A 10,000-nucleotide genomic window follows, 5' to 3' on the forward strand; every position below is an offset into this window, starting at 1 on the left:
CGTTTGTTGTTAAAATAATTAATTCTCAATTCTCCATGCCCATCTTGTAGACTGTATTATTAATGAGTGTTTCCATCGTTTCATAGAAGTTTTACTATATATCTATCATTCAACTACAGTAGTAGTTGAATAATATTCTTAAGGCCGCAATTTATTCACATACAGCAAATTTCAGAGCTTTTCACTAATTCAGTTCTTAACCAAATCGAAAACTGTTAACATTTTTGAAGGGGACTAATCCCTAGTTACATTTTGGCATAAAAAATTTGAGATTTGGTCCGGTAGAAAAAGTTTACATCAAAATTTATAACAACGCTATAGGAGAATAAGTAACGCGTCCAATCAAGTTTAGATGGGGCTTTTTTATTTTAAAAGCAAAGAAAATTTATCTTAGCTTCAATGACAGAAGAAAGCATGGGGAATTTCATGGTTTTTAGCCAATGCAGCAAAAATTTGTATCAAAGAAGTTGTGAGGTACAATGTCATGGAAAAATATAAGGTATAAAAATTGGATTTAAGTATAATTAAGTTTTTTGTTTTGAAAGCAAACTATATTTTAATTAAGCTTAAATGATAGCGCTCAATTCGAGGAATTTCATGATATCAATCTCATGCAATTAAGTTTTAAAAGAAAAAAGGTATGAATGTCTGTTTCTCAAAGTTGAAGGTGATAATATAGTTCTATACTTTTTTATGAATATAGTTCTATAAGGGGACTTTAATATATGTCACCGGCATCATTGAGATAAGGAAAAAATTATCAGCGACACCGCTAATTGATACATGAGACATTATTAATTAGTATAATGACATAGCCAGGAGAAAACGTGGATTACATGGAAAAATGCGAGCAAGAGAAATAGTATTCTTAAGATTATAAACCTGGAAACGCTTAGGAGAGTTATATATATATTATATATATATATATATATAATATATATATATAATATTATTATTATTATCTGGTAAAGTACAGAACAAGAAAATTTTTATTTAAAATATTGCTGCTAGGATAAAATTTGAATATTGAAAATGATTTGATTCTAATTTACAAAGTAACATTACAATTAATAAAAAGGTACCATCATTTTGTTTAAATACTTAGAAAATGAGAGCCATAAGTTCAAGTTAAAATTTTCTTGTTCTGTCCTTTACCAGATGTAATAACTTGTCCTGAAGAACTTTTCCAGGTTTATAATCTTAAGAATATTATTTCTCTTGCCCGCATTTTCCCATGTAAACACACACACACACACACACACACACATATATATATATATATATATATGCATATATATATATATATATATATATATATATATATATATATATATATATATATATATATATATATATATATATATATATATATATATAGTGTGTGTGTCGTTCGCTTCGCGATTTTTTTCCTCCGTATTCCCTTCCTTGGATCTTTCCTTTTTCTATGTTCTGACGAAGAGCTCCGCTATAAGCTATAAACTTTCTTTCCTTTCCTGAGCGTCCAATAATACTATACTTGTTCCACGTCCTCGCGTTGTTGTGTTTTCTCTTTGTGTTTTCATGTTTGGATTAACTATATATATATATATATATATATATATATATTATATATATATATATACATAAATGTAGAAAGTTGGAATGAATGCTCAACACCGTATTGGTGATAAATAATGTCTTAAAGAAATATATATATTATATATATATATATATATATATATACAACCTAAAATACTCGAAAGATACATATTTCATCGACACCGGAGGAATGAGGAAGCTACAAAGATTTTAACCCATCCCGTACAATGATAAAACTAAATGTAAATTATTTAGTCTGGCGCTACAAATTGGAAAATTTGTATTTATGCAAGAAACAATTATTGATATGTGAAAGAAAGATTCCACCATGACTTTATAATATAAAGAACTTTTTGGGATTCTACAAAATAATTTTGAAACTAAGTAGATTTATTTTGATTATCAAAGGTGTGTGCCAGGCTAAATTTGGCGAGCGGCAACAAACCTGAGACAAAAAGTAATTTGCTGCCAAATAAAGAAGGACCTGCTTTCAAGAGGGATAGCAACTAAATAATAAATCTACGGTTGATGTAGTTAAAGCTGTCTCTAGTTTATAGTAATTGCTGCTGTATGGATAATCGGGAAGAATAAAGGTTAAAGGAAACTGAATATCGTATGATAGTATCATTACTGATCGGATTGAGCAATAATGACGGAATGTGCTGAAACCGATATAATTTCCAAGTTGAAGGGCATGTCCCACAGATCGGCTTATACAGCAACATCGACGAGCATAATTATCAGAAAATATTGACAGGAGCGGCTATGTGGTAAGTAGCTTGTTTACCAACCACATGGTTCCGGGTTCAGTCCCACTGCGTGGCACCTTGGGCAAGTGTCTTCTGCTATAGCCCCGGGCCGACCAATGCCTTGTGAGTGGATTTGGTAGACGGAAACTGAAAGAAGCCTGTCGTATATATGTATATATATATATGTATGTGTGTGTGTATGTCTGTGTGTCTGTGTTTGTCCCCCTAGCATTGCTTGACAACAGATGCTGGTGTGTTTACGTCCCCGCCACTTAGCGGTTCGGCAAAAGAGAACGATAGAATAAGTACTGGGCTTACAAAGAATAAGTCCCGGGGTCGATTTGCTCGACTAAAGGCGGTGCTCCAGCATGGCCGCAGTCAAATGACTGAAACAAGTAAAAGAGTAAAAGAGTAAGAGAGTCATTTTGAAAAGACAGGGGGACTTTTTGGGAAGACTTCACGGGAAGATATGCAGACATCTGAGCTCAGAAAAACAGAAAACAATGAAAGGTATGCAGCAAAAACAATCTGAAAAGTCTACATTTAAAAAGAGAAGTTTCTTTTTTTATCTCCATAATAAACTATTTTTATAAATACGGTTGGAGACGGGAAATATTGTACAGAAGGTTAACTAGTTGAAATATGTAACTTTAACATTATAACAAACATTAACAAATACAATAAGAGCAATAAACTACAGGTTAGCTAAAAGCTGATATCTCGCCAAATAGACTGCCATCGGCCTTTTCTCGATAACAGTCGTTAGTTATTGCATATTAACGGCTAAATACTGCTGTCAACTGTTTGATTTTATGTGATACTGTTAAAAGCTGTTGGTACATCAAAGAGACATTAACAGCTGAGCATTGACGTACATAAATGTTTTCAGCTTTTCTAATAAATTTTAAGAAATTGCAAACAGACAATTTGCTTACAATAAACGAATGTGTGAATTCGTTTTCGTGATTTTTATGACGTGCGACGCAGAGCTAGCTACAAATAGATATCAAACTGCGGGAAATGTTCGCCAAAGTCAGCAGCTGCAGGACAATATAATTGGTAAGTGTTTCATTAGCTTGCAGTAGTGAGTTCAATTTCTCCCCTAAGTGAATCTTGGAGAGTTTAGTGCACCGCCTGAAAGACTTTGACCGATGTAGATACATAACATGAAAACAGAGTCTTCAAGTGGTGTACACATTATTCATTGGTTTATAGCCTTCATAAACTCAGACATTCACACACATTCACACACGCGGTATATGTATGTTTGGGTTTATTGAGAACACATTAATAAAATCAATAGGTATTTCTACATCTCTAAGTTAAACCTGGGAGAGATATGTGCAAGTGAGTTATATATATATATTATATATATATATATATATATATATATATATGAGTGTGTTTGTGTGTGTGTGTGTGTGTGTGTGTGTTGTGTGTGTGTGTGTGTGTGTGTGTGTAATAGCAAATGAAAGAAAAACTATTTGATGCCGTATAGTTTATTAAATGTAATCGACTGAAAACAGCACTAGCAACAACTGGCAGTTTCATCACACGAAATACTCTTCTTCAGGTCGCTATATTGAAATAAAGTTCAAAGCAAAGTGCAAGAGCAATATCAACAGATGAAAGTCTTTCCTAGTTAGCAAGCACAAATCTCGTTTTGATATTATCTCATCACAAATATCAACTAGCATTAAATTGAAAGCTTTCTATTCTTAAGATGATTAAAGTAACTTTCTCGTGACTAGAAGCTTTAAAAAAAAGCGGTAACTGGCATCCAAAAGGAAAATATAGGTATAAAATTACACAAAATAAAATTGCCGTAAAATTTGACAGACTTAATACAATACATGATTGTATTATGGATTCAGTATAGGGAATGAGTAGGAGAGGAGAAAAGTCAAAGCACTGACACAGCGAGAAGTTCTTCTGTACTCACTGTCGGTAGGTCGACTCAGAGTTTGAAATTCAGAAACGACACAAAACAGATTCAAATTGAAACAAGATTGTATGAAGTAATTACTGAATTAGCGCTTGTGCATTACTGACATGGCTCCATACGCACCCAATTCAGTCATATATCCTAGACATCAAATTCGGCTAATTTTAATGGTATAGATAATTTTAGTCTAGTGTCGTTCGGTATACAGATTATAGGATCCCTTCTATGTTCATAGTTGATAAATTTACTGCTTACTCTTTGAGCACGACTTCCTTCAGCCAGCCAGGCAAAAATATAAACCACAAAATTCAGGCAAATATAAAGGAAAATGTGTGTCTCTCTTCTCTGTAATTTATAAACTTTAGGCTGTATACTTTTATTCTATTACTTGTTTCAGTCATTTGACTGCGGCCATGCTTGAACACCGCCTCTAGTCGAGCAAATCGACCCCACGACTCATTACACACACACACACATATATATACATACATATATATATATATATATATATATATATATATATATATATATATATATATATATATATATATATACGACGGACTTCTTTCAGTTTCCGTCTACCAAATCCACTCACAAGGCTTTGGTCGGCTCGAGGCTATAGAGGAAGATACTTGCCCGAGGTGCCACGCAGTGGGACTAAACCCGGAACCACGTGGTTGGCAAGCAAGCTACTTACCACACAGCCACTCCTGCGCCTTACAAAGCCATAAATATATACACTAAACTAAAATTATCTATACATTAAAATTAACTGAAATTAATGGGTGAGCTATGTGACTGATCTGGGCGCATACGGAGCCACGCAAGCATTGATGTCGTGTTCGATTCCCAGTGGTTCGCCCCATCTTTTTTCGGCCAATTTTAAATTTTAGTCGCTTGAAATGGAGTATATATTAAATAAATAATATATAATTATAGTTCTTATTAAAAAGGACCAATGTGTGTCGCACTTCTCCGTAATTTACAATCTTTGAGGTTTGTTTACAAATTTATAGATATATACACTAGATTACAATTATCTATACACTAAAATTGGCTAAAATTGATGGGTGGGCTATGTGACTGAATTGGGTGCGTACGGAGCCGTGTAAGCATTGATGTCGTGTTCAATTCCCAGTGGTTCTGTCCATCGTTTTTCGGTCAGTTGTTTAGGTTTGGTCGCTTTAAATAGAGCTTGTATTAGATAAATAATACATAATTATAGTTATTATTTAAAAGGACCTGTGTATGTCGCGCTACTCAGTAATTTACAACCTTTGGGTTTGTTTACAAATTCATATATATATATATATATATATATATATATATATATATATATATATATATATATATATATATATATATATATACTTTACAGGACAGTCTCCAGTCCATGTTTACAGTCGCATAGATCTGATTGTAGTCTGAGCTTAGCATTTTGAAAGACAGATGTATATGTAAGATGTATAGATAGATACCCATTCTTTAGCGACTTGTATGGGTAGTCATTGTAAGTAGACAAATGAGTGTAATCGTACGAGGGTATCGGAGAAATGTTTTTGGGTGTATAGCATTGCTTTTAAGTGAATCAAAAGTAAATATATCAAGATGATTTTGAAACCCGGTTAGTTCATTAAATAAGAGTTCTGTCCGTTAACCTGGAGTAATGCCTATAATATACTCTGTGATATTCTTCTGGAATATCTCCGAGTACAGCTGGATTTAAAGTCGGTAGAGTACTAAGCTCATATATTATTGATTCTTTCTAAGAGCACGTAATATTAACCTTGAATATTATTATAATTTCCATTTGGCAGATTTACTCCTATATAGGCAAAATAACGCTCCGTAGATGTGACGAAGAAAATTAAATGATTAGGAGGGATGGGGATAAAGGATTTGAACAAGGAGCAAGAGAGAGAAAAGTGGGGAAAGAAAAAATAGAAAGCAGGGAAGAGATGGGCTGGATCGATATGTCGGGGAACATAAGGGAGTATAAAGTGAGAAGAGGAGATAGTTTAAAGATTCTGGAACATAAATATTGAGATTTCAGGATGTTACAAATGGCGGAGGCTATTGGGAGTGAAACCGCTTTGGAGTTCGAATGCATCCGAGACGACTATGTTTGAAAGCTTGCAAATTGGATTTCCTTATATGTAAGTCTTGTAGAGCTCAAAAAATATTGTTGTACTCACATGTGATCATTGAGAAACTTTAATCAAATGAGACTGAACTGCCATTGGAACTAAAAGCCATCTTAAATATACATAATGTTCAAAGAAGCGAAAGAAAACCATGCATTGATATTAACAAATCAAAGACTTATTTACAACATACTGCATTCGCAATATTTAACTCTTCTACTAACAGTTTCTCATTTTGTCGCAGCACTTATATCTTCGGATGTCTCTGAAAAAAAGCTTTGTACTCCAGGTAGATCGAGTACACTACCTTAGACTCATTTCACTACAGGTTTGATCCTTTTGTCCTATTTGTTGATCCATGTCACTATTACAGGTATTTCTTATATGATCAATTATTACAGGTATTTCTTATATGATCAATCAAGCTAGCGAAGTTGCAGATGGCTTTTACAAAATTTGAATTGACCACTGCTAAAATGACGCCATCTCTACTTTTGCCGTCGTCCTCAATTATTTCAAGCGGTTCAAGATAAGAAACGATTTGGTCCGTGTGTACCAAAATTCCTATTCCATTTCAGTGCTGTTTCCAGCTTGTCTCAAAGACTGTCACTCTGGCGTTGAATCATTTATTTAAGCACATTTTCAAATCCAAGTGAACATAAGCAAAAGTTACACGGATATGACGCTATGTCAAAGCAAGGTTTTCTTACCATTCTACATAAGGAATTGTGCGATAATTGAGCAATTAGCCGTAATAAAAAAGTTTCGAACGTTTCTGTATATATAAAGAACGTCTTTAATTCCATTCTAATTGTTTGAACCGTTTATTTGCAATTTGTTTTGATTGAGGATAATATAACTGCGTTTGTCAGGAACACAGCCAATCAACTGTCGTAAGGACATAGATGATCGTCATGAAAATAATAACACATATTTTTATGTTGGGCTCTTCCTTTCAAGAACACCAATAATATTTAGCCATCATGAAAAAGAATTAACTAGGACAAACTGCAATCTGATATCAATAAGATAGCTATGATTTTTCAATACACAAGTCCAAGGATCTAAGTTCTTGAGCTATGAATGGAGTCTGTTACTCTTTTGAAAAATCGTTTATTTCTACACATTTAGATCATCTATGTACGTATTCCTCGACTTCGTATGAATAGCTAGGCCACAAAGAATCAAGCTTCAGGTAATTCTATGTCACAATAGATATCGTATTCAACACTTGATCATTTGTTTCTGTGATGCCTGAACGAAAAACTTAGATAACCATTGCAGGATATCGTTTTCCAGAGATAACCATCGATTTACATATTTATGAACTTTTGCAACACTGGAGTTATTATCACATATTTCCTTTTATTCTGGAAATGACTTCGCCCGGTATCGGACCAGGCTGTGCTTCCGAAGCTAGTCAATGAAGTATGAATTTATGATCATCAACCTCATCATTGAATCCCATGTCCCTCGGTCATTATCTCAAAGTGAGAGCGCATCAATGCGAGGAATATTTCCTTTAACATATGTAATATCAAAATCAAATACCATATGCTGGATGGTGTGTCTCAATATCTTCGAAGATGTAAATCTTAGAAGTTCTATTCACTGACTCTGTGATTGAATCTAAGTAAGAAATCTTTCATAAATATAGCCCTGGGTGGTTACTCGGCGATAAAAATACTGATAAATTCATTTGCACTTGTTGTCAATGTGACGCCCAAAAAATATTCTGCTAATGCACTTTTATAAATTCTCGAATGATTTTTGACGAACATTTTGTTCAGGTAAATTTAATATTCCCTTATGTGATTTCGTAACTAGTTCGACCCTTTTGAGAATCTTTTGATAAAGAAGAATGCGGAAGATTGTGCACTAACATGAGATAGTTGCCTCCATAGTATAAATCTGTTATTGGACGTACATTATGTTAGTTTTGTCTTGGACTTTCCCTTCTACTAGACTGACAGCCTTCATCGCAGCTAAGAAACTTAATCTACCCTTTAAAAAAAACTATTTAAACCATAGATAGGACCCTGACAGGTCCTACCGTTCCGATTCAGAACGCACCTGGGAGTAACAGTAATTAAGGAGTGACTCCACGCTGCCCACAACTCCAGGTCTTCCGAAAGAGAGAATCACGACTAGATGTGGTTTAGTTAAAACTACATTAAAACTATTTTGGTAACTACCAGTCAAAAATATTTAACAGTCCTAAAATAATTCCAGTTTTCTTTTCAGAGGAAGTAGATACAACCTAATATGTTTTAAAGCTAATCATCGATATGGAAGAACGCCTTCCTTTAAAATGACATATCCTCAAAATAATAGTTTATTGAATATACTTTTGTTTGAGATAATCTCTTGCCTGCATTTCTCCGTCGATCGAATAAATCTTGGTATTTTGGTTCACTTCTTCCTCGGTACTTATACCCAAACATATCCCGTCCTGGCAGTTTCTTTTTTAATACCATTCCCCAGCCCCGCAAAGTCTTCTCTCAAGTGCATTGAAAATGGTTTTGCAGTTTTTATGTCATAAGATATTTGTGTCCATCTCAACAAACCGACAGGAAGGTGTATTGACAACCGCGATTCCTTTGTTATCATTATCTATTTGAATTTAATAATGGAAACACCGATGATCGAATTTTACTAAATTTTCATTCCAGCTAACGAGTAAAAGGAAAATCCAACATATTAGACGATGGAAAAGAGTTCGAACAAATCATGTGATTAACACCAAATTTATAACCACCACAGATGTATGAATCTTTGTTTGGTTTTCATACAGCTCTAATGAAGCATGCCCATTTGCTGATGGTACATGCTCTAATATACTTTATTCAATAAGTTTTCTAAATTTGATAACTACGAGTAGAGAAATATAATTTAAAAGCTGAGATCCAATATTTAATATTTTCTTTAAGTTTAATGCTGCCCTTAGAGTATTTTAGCAAACTGATATCTTCACCATCAGGTACCATAGTGTTGATTAATGTATTATTAATATTTAATTCGTCATTTCTAACAAGACCACGACTTTTATCACAGTTCGCGATCACTACTGCTATAGTTTTATGCTGGATGCCTGTTTCTCGAATGCCTTGAAAAAAGATTATAATCGATGATTAATCAAGCTAGCGAAGTTGCAGATGGCTTTTACGAAATTTGAATTGACCAATGTGTCTCCAGGAATTTTTTGGGAATTAAGATAACCTGGCAACTGATACTCACTAGCATATCTAAACTGGTGTAATTCAGTTTAACTCGAAGATGGTTAGTTTCTTCGCCCTGTAGTGTAAATACATTAGTTTCAACATTAAAGCGTTTATCATCCAATTTGTCCAACACGCTCTACACTTTTTCTTTTTCTCTGTAGACCGATAAAATTTTGTATGACACAACCTGAAAAGGTGGTCGACGAATGATATGATTCGAATTTGTGCTGGTTGATAATGAATTTGTTGAAAAATGTTTAAGATGGTTTGCAGCCATCACCAGAACAAAAAAGAACTGAGAGATAATAATGAGCATAATGATCTTAAGAAGACACCAGATATATTTTTATCTATACAGAAGCT

General features: G+C 33.8%; 1 long non-coding RNA gene across 1 annotated transcript in view; it reads left to right on the forward strand.

Annotated features, from left to right (window-relative positions):
• Window positions 1–10,000, forward strand: part of LOC118762356 — a 21,605-nt gene that overhangs the window by 7,591 nt on the left and 4,014 nt on the right. The window contains exon 2 of the long non-coding RNA XR_004998103.1: window positions 3,449–3,452. This is a non-coding gene — a long non-coding RNA (uncharacterized LOC118762356). The remainder of the gene's footprint in view (window positions 1–3,448; window positions 3,453–10,000) is intronic.

The sequence above is a fragment of the Octopus sinensis genome, linkage group LG2 (genome assembly GCF_006345805.1).
Source record: "Octopus sinensis linkage group LG2, ASM634580v1, whole genome shotgun sequence".
Classification (NCBI taxonomy): Eukaryota; Metazoa; Mollusca; class Cephalopoda; order Octopoda; family Octopodidae; genus Octopus; species Octopus sinensis.